We start from the raw sequence: 13,397 nt of genomic DNA on the forward strand, positions 1-13,397 counted from the left end.
CGTAATCGCACTCTATTGGATATGGTGCGATCTATGATGTCTCTTACCGATTTACCGCTCTCATTTTGGGGCTATGCTTTAGAGACTGCCGCATTCACTTTAAATAGGGCTCCGTCGAAATCCGTTGAGACGACACAGTATGAATTATGGTTTTGGAAGAAACCTAAGCTGTCCTTTCTAAAAGTTTGGGGATGCGATGCTTACGTCAAGAAACTTCAACCTGAAAAGCTCGAACCCAAGTCGGAGAAATGCGTCTTCATAGGATACCCTAAGGAAACTATTGGGTATACCTTCTACCTCAGATCTGAAGGCAAGATCTTCGTTGCCAAGAACGGGTCCTTTCTGGAGAAGGAGTTTCTCTCGAAAGAATTGAGTGGGAGGAAAGTGGAACTTGATGAGGTGATAGTCACCCCTTCCGAACCGGAAAGTAGCGCAGCACGGGAAAATGTTCCTGTGGTGCCTACACCGACTGGGGAGGAAGTTAATGATGATGATCATGAAGCTTCGGATCAAGTTACTACTGAACTTCGTAGGTCCACAAGGACACGTTCCGCACCAGAGTGGTACGACAACCCTGTCCTGGAAATCATGTTGTTAGACAACGGTGAACCTTCGAACTATGAAGAAGCGATGGCGGGCCCGGATTCCAACAAATGGCTAGAAGCCATGAAATCCGAGATAGGATCCATGTATGAAAACGAAGTATGGACTTTGACTGACTTGCCCGATGATCGGCGAGCCATAGAAAACAAATGGATCTTTAAGAAGAAGACAGACGCGGATGGTAATGTGACCATCTATAAGGCTCGACTCGTCGCCAAGGGTTATCGACAAGTTCAAGGGGTTGACTACGATGAGACTTTCTCACCCGTAGCGAAGATGAAGTCCGTCCGAATCATGTTAGCAATTGCCGCATACTATGATTATGAGATATGGAAGATGGACGTCAAAACGGCATTCCTTAACGGCTTCCTTAAGGAAGAGTTGTATATGATGCAGCCGAAAGGTTTTGTCGATCCTAAGAATGCTAACAAAGTATGCAAGCTCCAGCGCTCAATCTATGGGCTGGTGCAAGCATCTCGGAGTTGGAACATTCGCTTTGATGAGATGATCAAAGCGTTTGGGTTTACACAGACTTATGGAGAAGCCTGTGTTTACAAGAAAGTGAGTGGGAGCTCTGTAGCATTTCTCATATTATATGTGGATGACATACTATTGATGGGAAATGATATAGAATTCTTGGAAAGTATAAAGGCCTATTTTAATAAGTGTTTTTCAATGAAGGACCTTGGAGAAGCTGCTTATATATTAGGCATCAAGATCTATAGAGATAGATCAAGACGCCTCATTGGTCTTTCACAGAGTACATACCTTGACAAGATATTGAAGAAGTTCAATATGGATCAGTCCAAGAAGGGGTTCTTGCCTGTATTGCAAGGTGTGCAATTGAGCACGGCTCAATGCCCGACCACGGAAGAAGATAGAGAAAAGATGAGTGTCATCCCCTATGCCTCAGCCATAGGGTCTATTATGTATGCCATGCTGTGTACCAGACCTGATGTAAACCTTGCCGTAAGTTTGGTAGGAAGGTACCAAAGTAATCCCGGCATGGAACACTGGACAGCGGTCAAGAATATCCTGAAGTACCTGAAGAGGACTAAGGATATGTTTCTCGTTTATGGAGGTGACGAAGAGCTCGTCGTAGAGGGTTACGTCGACGCTAGCTTCGACACAGATCTGGATGACTCGAAGGCACAAACCGGATACATGTATATTTTGAATGGAGGAGCGGTAAGCTGGTGCAGTTGCAAGCAAAGCGTCGTGGCTGGATCTACATGTGAAGCGGAGTACATGGCAGCCTCGGAGGCAGCACAGGAAGCAGTCTGGATGAAGGAGTTTATTACCGACCTAGGGGTGATTCCCAATGCGTCGGGCCCGATGACTCTCTTCTGTGACAACACTGGAGCTATTGCCCTTGCGAAGGAGCCTAGGTTTCACAGGAAGACCAGGCATATCAAGCGTCGCTTCAACTCCATTCGTGAACCAGGACGCAATGGGTGTTCGATTCATCACAATGTAACTAGATTATTGACTCTTGTGCAAGTGGGAGACTGTTGGAAATATGCCCTAGAGGAAATAATAAATGGTTATTATTATATTTCTTTGTTCATGGTAATTGTCTATTGTTCATGCTATAATTGTGTTATCCGGAAATCGTAATACATAGACCACAACGTGTCCCTAGTAAGCCTCTAGTTGACTAGCTCATTGATCAACAGATAGTCATGGTTTCCTGACTATGGACATTGGATGTCATTGATAACGGGATCACATCATTAGGAGAATGATGTGATGGACAAGACCCAATCCTAAGCATAGCATAAAAGATCGTGTAGTTTCGTTTGCTAGAGCTTTTCCAATGTCAAGTATCTTTTCCTTAGACCATGAGATCGTGCAACTCCCGGATACCGTAGGACTGCTTTGGGTGCACCAAACGTCACAACGTAACTGGGTGACTATAAAGGTACACTACGGGTATCTCTGAAAGTGTCTGTTGGGTTGGCACGGATCGAGACTGGGATTTGTCACTCCGTGTGACGGAGAGGTATCTCTGGGCCCACTCGGTAATGCATCATCATAATGAGCTCAATTTGACTAAGGCGTTAGTCACGGGATCATGCATTGCGGTACGAGTAAAGAGACTTGCCGGTAACGAGATTGAACAAGGTATTGGGATACCGACGATCGAATCTCGAGCAAGTAACATACCGATTGACAAAGGGAATTGTATACGGGATTGATTGAATCCTCGACATCGTGGTTCATCCGATGAGATCATCGTGGAACATGTGGGAGCCAACATGGGTATCCAGATCCCGCTGTTGGTTATTGACCGGAGAGGCGTCTCGGTCATGTCTGCATGTCTCCCGAACCCGTAGGGTCTACACACTTAAGGTTCGGTGACGCTAGGGTTGTAGAGATATGAGTATGCGGAAACCCGAAAGTTGTTCGGAGTCTCGGATGAGATCCCGGACGTCACGAGGAGCTCCGGAATGGTCCGGAGGTGAAGAATTATATATAGGAAGTCAAGTTTCGGCCACCGGGAAAGTTTCGGGGGTTATCCGTATTGTACCGGGACCACCGGAAGGGTCCCGGGGGTCCACCGGGTGGGGCCACCTATCCCGGAGGGCCCCATGGGCTGAAGTGGGAGGGCAACCAGCCCTTAGTGGGCTGGGTCGCCCCCCATAGGCCTTCCCCCTGCGCCTAGGGATAGAAACCCTAGGGTGGGGGGCGCCCCACTTGCCTTGGGGGGCAAGTATCCCCCCTGGCCGCCGCCCCCTAGATGGGATCCTAGCCGGCGCCCCCCTTCCCAGGGGGCCTATATAAAGGGGGGAGGGAGGGCAGCAACACAACAGCCTTGGGCGCCTCCCTCCTCCCCTTCTACACCTCTCCCTCTCGCAGAAGCTCGGCGAAGCCCTGCCGAGATCCCGCAACATCCACCACCACGCCGTCGTGCTGCTGGATCTCCATCAACCTCTCCTTCCCATTGCTGGATCAAGAAGGAGGAGACATCGCTGCACCGTACGTGTGTTGAACGCGGAGGTGCCGTCCGTTCGGCACTCGGTCATCGGTGATTTGAATCAGGGCGAGTACGACTCCGTCATCCACGTTCATTGGAACGCTTCCGCTCGCGATCTACAAGGGTATGTAGATGCACTCCTTTCCCCTCGTTGCTAGTATACTCCATAGATGGATCTTGGTGAGCGTAGAATTTTTTTAAAATTATGCTACGATTCCTAACATTTCCCTCTCCGTTTGCAACGTCTAGCACTGCGTTAGTTCACCCCTAACACCGCGTGTTTCCATGTTATGCTTTATGATGCTTTACATTTATTATTTCTTCCCCCTCTTCTCTCCGGTAGACTCAGAGACTGATGCTGCCCCTGTGATCGACTATGTCGACAACGACCCTTCTTCCCATTCAGGGGAGCTTCCAGGCAAGCCCCCCTTTGATCATCCCGATATCGCCCATTCCATTCTCTCATGCTTGCATTAGATTTTGCTACTATTATTGTTTGCTCCTATTCTCATGCATAGCCTGCTTTTGTAACCTGCTTATTGTTACCTACCTGCTTATCCTTAACTGCTTACTATAGGTTGGTTAGTGATCCATCAGTGACCCCCACCTTGTCCTTGTTGCCCCTGCTTCATCATTGATGACCCGATCAACGGGATCGAAGACCAGGCCCCAGCACCGCACATCACTTTCCCCTTAGTTGCTCGACACTGCTGGGTTACTATCGAGTGCCGAGCGTGAGACCTCTTCAGCACTTCTGATGTTAACCCTGTAGTGTAGCTATTCGGTCGTGGTCATCGAGGGTGATTCCGCCTTAACCACTTCCGATACGACTCTGTCCTGCAACCCCTCAAGTGTGAACATCGAGGGTGGATCCTCTTATGTTCAGCTTGATGATTACATCGAGTGGAAGCCTGTCAAGGGTGATTCCTCAGGTTTTCCCCTTGGTGTTAGACACACGGTTACTATGGTTACTATGACTTTACACTGAACCCTGTTACTAAAGACGGGTCGGCCCTGAGGGGTACCCGCGCGAGCTTAATTGCGAGTGATGTGGAGTCGGGTTGACCTAGAAGGTGCCCGCGAGATAATTACGAGGCGTGGCCGGGCATTCTTAGCCCTTGCCGCAAGTCCTTGAGACGGGGCGACGGGGTCACATCGATCGTGAGTCTCTGCTCGTTACCGCGTGCTCCTAATCCACAACGATTTGGAAATTTGATCCGAGGGGCCTCTGGCCTGATAGCACTAACCATCACGTGGGCCTAGTATGGGCGTTCTGCGTCGTATACATCAGCAGAAGATTAAAAGACGTCAGTGACTGAGCGGCGCACGCCGGGTTGGACTGCGTAAGCACATGCCTTTTTGAACGAGGTAGCTAGGTCTGCTCACCGGCCGCCCACACAACGTGCAGGTGTTCCCGGGGCGATGGCCCATGACCCCTGGGGGCATAGGTTTAGTCCGGCATGCTGACCTCTCTCTTAAGCCTAGGTCGGGTTGCGGCGTATTGTTTGGCCGAGGCCGGGCATGACCCAGGAAAGTGTGTCCGGCCGGATTTAATCGAGCATGGTGGGTAAGTTGGTGCACCCCTGCAGGGAAGAAAACATCTATTGATAGCCTGTCCTACGGTAACGGACACTCGGAGTTGTATCCCGATCGATACAACTAGAACTGGATACTTGTGATGAGAATTGGATTGTGATGAGAAATGGATAGTATGGCTCTGGGATTGCTTTCTCGCAGGGAGTTGAGAAAGGATCTCTGGCCGAGGTTGATAACCCTACTACTACTTTACTTTATGCTACTCTAATCTCTTCTGTTACTGCAAGACGCGTGGAGCTGCTTGAAGATGCTAGTCTTCGATAGGCTAGGCTTTCCCCTTCTCTTCTGGCATTCTTCAGTGCAGTCCACAGATACAGCCCATTTCATTGATACCGATGCATATGTAGTGTAGATCCTTGCTTGCGAGTATTTTGGATGAGTACTCACGGTTTCTTTGCTCCCCCTTTTCCCCCTTTCTTCTTCTTTCCGGTTGATGCAACCAGATGGTGGAGCCCAGGATCCAGATGCCACCTTCGACGACGACTGCTACTACACTGAGGGTGCCTACTACTACGTGGAGGCCGCCGACGACCAGGAGTAGTTAGGAGGCTCCCAGGCAGGAGGCCTTGCCTTTTCGATCGTTGTTGCTTTTGTGTTAGCCTTCTTAAGGCAAACTTGTCTAACTCATGTCTGTGCTAAGATATTGTTTCTTCCGCTGACTCTTGTGTTTTCGAGCTTATCTATTCGAGCCCTCGAGGCCCCTGGCTTGTAATATAAAGCTTGTATTATTTTAATTTGTGTCTAGAGTCGTGTTGTGATATCTTCCCGTGAGTCCTTGATCTTGATCGTACACATTTGCGTGTATGATTAGTGTACGATTGAATCGAGGGCGTCACAAAGATGATCCCTCACTAAAATTTCAAGGTATAAGTGTTCTCCCTAAGTATGCACAGTTGCGACAGTTCGTCGTGCCGAGACAGCACATGATGATCGGGTGTGATAAGCTCTACGTTCACATACAACGGGTGCAAGACAGTTTTGCATGTGCGGAATACTCGAGTTAAACTTGACGAGCCTAGCATGTACAGACATGGCCTCGGAGCACTCGAGACCGAAAGGTCGAATGTGAATCATATAGTAGATATGATCAACATAGAGATGTTCACCATTGAAAACTACTCCATCTCACGTGATGATCGGACATGGTTTAAGTTGATATGGATCACATGATCATTTAGATGACTTGAGGGATGTCTATCTAAGTGTGAGTTCTTAAGTAATATGATTAATTGAACTTAATTTATCATGAACTTAGTCCTGATAGTTTTTGCATATCTATGTTGTAGATCAATAGCCCGTGCTACCGTTCCCTTGAATTTTAATGCGTTCCTAGAGAAAGCTAAGTTGAAAGATGATGGTAGCAACTACACGAACTGGGTCCGTAACTTGAGGATTATCCTCATTGCTGCATAGAAGAATTATGTCCTTGATGCACCGCTAGGTGAAAAGCCCCCTCCCGCTAATGTAGACGCTTTGAACATCTGGCAAACGTGGTCTGATGACTACTCTATAGTTCAGTGTGCCATGCTCTACGGCTTAGAATCGGGACTTCAAAGACGTTTTGAACATCATGGACCATATGAGATGTTCCAGGAGTTGAAGTTAATATTTCAAGCAAATGCCCCAGTTGAGAGATATGAAGTCTCCAACAAGTTCTGTAGCTGCAAGATGGAGGAGAACAGTTCTGTCAGTGAACACATACTCAGAATGTCTGGGTACACAAACCACTTGACTCAGCTGGGAGTTAATCTTCCAGATGATAGTGTTATTGACAGAGTTCTTCAATCACTGCTACCAAGGTACAAATGCTTCGTGATGAACTATAATACGAAGGGATGGATAAGAAAATTCCCAAGCTCTTCGCTATGCTCAAAGCTGCGGAGGTAGAAATCAAGAAAGAGCATCAAGTGTTGATGGTTAACAAGACCACTAGTTTCAAGAAAAAGGGCAATAGAAAGAAGGGGAACTTCAAGAAGAATGCCAAGCAAGTTGTCACTCCCGGGAAGAAACCCAAGTCTAGACCCAAACCTGAAACAGAGTGCTTCTACTGCAAAGGGACTGGTCACTATAAGCGGAACTGCCCCAAGTATTTGGCGGATAAGAAGGATGGCAAAGTGAACAAAGGTATATTTGATATACATGTTATTGATGTGTACCTTACTAATGCTCGTAGTAGCGCATGGGTATTTGATACTGGTTCTGTTGCTCATATTTGCAACTCGAAACAGGGGCTATGGATTAAACGAAGATTGGCTAAGGACGAGGTGACGATGCGCGTCGGGAATGGTTCCAAGGTCTATGTGATCACCGTCGGCACGCTACCTCTACATCTACCTTCGGGATTAGTTTTAGACTTGAATAATTGTTATTTGGTGCCAGCGTTGAGCATGAACATTATGTCTGGATCTTGTTTGATGCGAGATGGTTATTCATTTAAATCAGAGAATAATGGTTGTTCTATTTATATGAGTAATATCTTTTATGGTCATGCACCCTTGAAGAGTGGTCTATTTTTGTTGAATCTTGATCGTGGTGATACACATATTCATAATATTGATGCCAAAAGATGCAAAGTTGATAATGATAGTGCAACATATTTGTGGCACTACCATTTAGGTCATATTGGTGTAAAGCGCATGAAGAAACTCCATGCGGATGGACTTTTGGAATCACTTGATGCTTGTGAACCATGCCTCATGGGCAAGATGACTAAAACTCCGTTCTCCGGAACAATGGAGCGAGCCACTGACTTATTGGAAATAATACAACCGATGTATGCGGTCCGATGAGTGTTGAGACTCACGGAGGGTATCGTTATCTTCTGACCTTCACAGATGATTTGAGTAGATATGGGTATATCTACTTAATGAAACACAAGTCTGAAACATTTGAGAAGTTCAACAGAATTTCAGAGTGAAGTGAAGAATCATCGTAACAATAAAATAAAGTTTCTACGATCTGATCGCGGAGGCAAATATTTGAGTTGCCAGTTTGGCCTTCATTTAAAACAATGTGGAATAGTTTCACAACTCACGCCACCTGGAACACCACAGTGTAGTGGTGTGTATGAACGTCGTAACCGTACTTTATTAGATATGGTGCGATCTATGATGTCTCTTACCAATTTACCACTATCGTTTTCGGGTTATGCATTAGAGACATCTGCATTCACATTAAATAGGGCACCGTCTAAATCCGTTGAGACGACACCGTATGAACTATGGTTTGGCAAGAAACCTAAGCTGTCATTTCTTGAAGTTTGGGGTTGCGATGCTTATGTGAAAAAAGTTTCAGCCTAATAAGCTCGAACCCAAATTGGAGAAGTGCGTCTTTATAGGATACCCAAAAGAAACTGTTGGGTACACCTTCCATCACAGATGCGAAGGCAAGATATTTTTTGCTAAGAATGGATCCTATCTAGAGAAGGAGTTTCTCTCAAAAGAAGTGAGTGGGAGGAAAGTAGAACTTGATGAGGTAATTGTACCTTGTCTCGAATTGGAAAGCAGCTCATCACAAAAAACCGTTCCTGTGATGCCTACACCAATTAGTGAGGAAGCTAATGATGATGATCATGAAACTTCAGATCAAGTTACTACCGAACCTCATAGGTCAACCAGAGTACATTCCGCACCAAAGTGCTACGGTAATCCTGTTCTGGAAGTCATGTTACTAGACCATGACGAACCTACGAACTATGAGGAAGCGATGATGAGCCCAGATTCCGCGAAATGGCTTGAGGCCAAGAAATATGAGATAGGATCCATGTATGAGAACAAAGTATGGACTTTGGTTGACTTGCCCAATGATTGGCAAGCCATAGAGAATAAATGGATCTTCAAGAAGAAGAATGACGCTGATGGTAATGTTACTGTCTACAAAGCTCAACTTGTCGCAAAAGGTTTTCGACAAGTTCAAGGAGTTGACTATGATGAGACCTTCTCACCCGTAGAGATGCTTAAGTCTGTCCGAATCATGTTAGCAAGTGCCGCATTTTATGATTATGAAATCTGGCAAATGGACATCAAAACTGCATTCCTTAATGGATTTGTCAAAGAAGAGTTGTATATGATGCAACCATAAGGCTTTGTCAATCCTAAAGGTGCTAACAAAGTGTGCAAGCTCCAGCGATCCATCTATGGACTGGTGCAAGCATCTCGGAGTTGGAATATACACTTTGACAAGGTGATCAAAGCATATGGTTTTATACAGACTTATGGTGAAGCCTGTTTTACAAGAAAGTGAGTGGGAGCTCTGTAGCATTTCTGATATTATATGTGGATGACATATTATTGATTGGAAATGATGTAGAATTTCTGGATAGCATAAAAGGATATTTGAATAAGAATTTTTTAATGAAAGACCTCGGTGAAGCTGCTTACATATTGGGCATCAAGATCTATAGAGATAGATCAAGACGCTTAATTGGACTTTCACAAAGCACATACCTTGATAAAGTTTTGAAGAAGTTCAAAATGGATCAGTCAAAGAAAGGGTTCTTGCCTGTGAAGTTGAGTCAGACTCAATGCCCGACCACTACAGAAGATAGAGAGAAAATAAAAGTCATTCCCTATGCCTCAGCCATAGGTTCTATCATGTATGCAATGCTATGTACTAGACCTGATCTGTGCCTTGCTATAAGTCTAGCAGGGAGGTACCAAAGTAATCCAGGAGTGGATCACTGGACAACTGTCAAGAACATCTTGAAGTACCCGAAAAGGACTAAGGATCTGTTTCTCGTTTATGGAGGTGACAAAGAGCTCGTCATAAATGGTTACGCCGATGCTAGCTTTGACACTGATCCGAATGACTCTAAGTCACAAACCGGATACATATTTGTATTGAATGGTGGAGCTGTTAGTTGGTGTAGTTCTGTCACACCCACGATGCGGCTATATCTCCCACATTTCGAGGCACGACTTAGAGGCATAACCGCATTGTGGTTTTGTCGCAAGAAGGGTCATCTTCACACAAACCCATGTAATGAACAAGAATGGGATAAAGAGTTGGCTTACAATCACCACTTGACACAATACATAAATGAATTCATACATCATTCAAGGTACACACATAGGTCCGACTATGGAACCAAAATAAAAGAAGACAACCCAACTGCTAGATCCCCGATCGTCCCAACTGGGCTCCACTACTGATCAACATGAAAAGAAACAACACAACGAACAAGATCTTCATCGAGCTCCCACTTGAGCTCGGTTGCGTCACCTGCACTGGCATCGTCGGCACCTGCAATTGTTTTGGTAGAATTTGTGAGTCACGAGGACTCAGCAATCTCTCACCCGCGAGATCAAGACTATTTAAGCTTATAGGAAAGGATGGGATAATGAGGTGGAGCTGCAGCAAGCACTAAGCATATATGGTGGCTAACATACGCAAATAAGAGCGAGAAGAGAAGCAACGGAACGGTTGTGAAGCTAGCAATGATCAAGAAGTGATCCTGAACTCCTACTTACGTCAAACATAACCCAAAAGCCATGTTCACTTCCCGGACTCCGCCGAAAAGAGACCATCACAGCTACACACGCGGTCGATGTATTTTAATTAAGTCGAGTGTCAAGTTCTCTACAACCGGATATTAACAAATTCCCATTTGCCACATAACCGCGGGCACGGCTTTCGAAAGATAATACCCTGCAGGGGTGTCCCAACTTAGCCCATTATAAGCTCTCATGGTCAACGAAGGATAAACCTTCTCCCGGGAAGGCCCGATCAGTCTCGGAATCCCGGTTTACAAGACATTTCGACAATGGTAAAACAAGACCAGCAAAGCCGCCCGGATGTGCCGACAAATCCTGATAGGAGCTACACATATCTCGTTCTCAGGGCACACTGGATGAGCCAGACGTCGGGTTGGCATAGACCCTGGTTGCCCAGGGGGCGCCGGACATCGCTCAGTTTGGACCAGCACTCGAAGGAGAACTGGCCCGGGGGGGGGGGGTAAATAAAGATGGCCCTTGAGTCTGCAGAACCCAAGGGAAAAGGGGATAGGTGGTAGCAAATGGTAAAACCAAGGTTGGGCCTTGCTGGAGGAGTTTTATTCAAGGCGAACTGTCAAGGGGGTCCCATAAATCACCCAACCGCGTAAGGAACGCAAAATCAAGGAACATATCACCGGTATGACGGAAACTAGGGCGGCAAGAGTGGAACAAAACACCAGGCATAAGGCCGAGCCTTCCACCCTTTACCAAATATATAGATGCATTAATTAAATAAAATATATATTGTGATATTTCAAAAATATCCATGTTCCAACATGGAACAAACTTCAACTTCACCTGCAACTAGCAACGCTATAAGAAGGGCTGAGCAAAAGCGATAACTTCGCCAAACAACGGTTTGGTAGGAAAGGATGGTTAGAGGCTTGACATGGCAATGTGGGAGGCATGATATAGCAAGTGGTAGGTAGCACAGCGTGGCAATAGAGCGAACAACTAGCAAAGCAAAGATAGAAGTGATTTCGAGGGTATGGTCATCTTGCCTGCAAGGTTCTCAGAGTTGTCGAAAGCTTGATCCTCGTAAGCGTACTCAACAGGTTCCTCGTTCACGAACTCGTCTCCCGGCTCTACCCAGAACAAGAACACAAGCAACGGAACCACAATCAAACATGGGAAATGCACAACCAACATGATGCAAAACATGTATGATATGCGAGATGTGGTATGCGATGCATATGCGTGCTCCGGAAGAAAAATGATGAAAAAGACAGTAACTTGGCAAACCAAGCATGCCACTGGAAAGATGAGATAATTTCGGTTGAAATCGATATAAAGATCACCGGAAACGGATGCACGGTTTGCAAATGGCAAGCAAAACAAGAATGACACGAATCTGCGATTAACAGCATGATAGCACTTAGAATACATCAAGTAACAATGCAACAGCCCTCCAACATAGCAACAAAGCATATGACAGTAATCTACAGGAGATGCTTCACAAAAGATGAACACTGACCTACGGCTAGATCACAACATAACAGGTTCAAACAAGCATGGCAAATGTGCAAAAGATAACAGGTTCACAGACTTGGTGAAATTACTGGACATGGCTGAAACAGCATCAGGTAGCAATGTTCAGAGCAAGAAATCAACATGCTACAGGGAATTAACATAGAAAAACAGAGCATGGCATAAATCTACTGAATTCATAGAACAAAAGTCCCTTACTGACCATAAGCCAAAAAGGATCAGAAGATATGATGGCAACCATGTAAACATAGCAAGTTTCGTTAACAGGTTTCAGACTTGGCAGAAAACAGAGCATGGCAGAAACAGACATTAAGAGGGCATCTTGGTGAGCTTGATGCACTCACCACAAAGCAATGCATGACGAAACAAGCATACCTACAGCAAGATGGCATGTTTATGAAGCTATCCATGGCAAGAGAAATACATAGCATGTATTAAACAACTACAACAACCTTGGCAAAATTGAATATCATGTTAACAATCTGCCAGAAATATTTTATAGCAAAAGTAGAGCAAGATTGAGTGATGCTATGGCACTCCAAAATTGCAAAAAGGGCATGAAAGGATAGAGCACAACTATACCTACAAAACATCCTTGCTGAACATCTCCAAAATAAGCATGGATCTCTCTGTAGACATATGGATACATAGCAACAAAATAACAGCACTCACAGACTTGGTAAAATTACTGTCCCTGAAATCAGAAACATCACGAAGCCTAGTTTGCATGCTTGTGCTAGTCACCACAGAGATCACAAAAATACATGGCATACACCTCTGTAAAGATGGCATGGCATACATCAAAACACATGTAGAGCTCATGCCCATAAGATGCACACATTAAATCCAACAAAAATAAGAAATCCTCAAGTTCTGATAAGTAACAGCAGTTAACAGCAACTAGCACTCTTGCACCAGCGATTTGGGCACCAAGATGGACCCAAATTAACATGGCACAATGGAACAAAATGAAGAGCATCTCGAGGCGAACATTTTGATATATTACACGCACGAAACGGAGCTATATGCAGAGAGTTATGATGCAATGAACAGGAGCACATACTGTAAAATTCTCTGGACTTGAGAAATTCGGGGGAGGAGGTAAGTCAACCTTCACTGGTTCCAGATCGGATCGGGGCGCCGGCTCGGGCTCGGGCTCGCCGGGCTGCTCGCCGGAGCCGGGGACGGGGACGCCGGCGGGGCGGCGTGCGGCGGCGGAGGGAGGCGCGGCCGGCCGCGGT

Source organism: Triticum aestivum, chromosome 7D, assembly GCF_018294505.1.
Source record: "Triticum aestivum cultivar Chinese Spring chromosome 7D, IWGSC CS RefSeq v2.1, whole genome shotgun sequence".
NCBI classification, from domain to species: Eukaryota; Viridiplantae; Streptophyta; class Magnoliopsida; order Poales; family Poaceae; genus Triticum; species Triticum aestivum.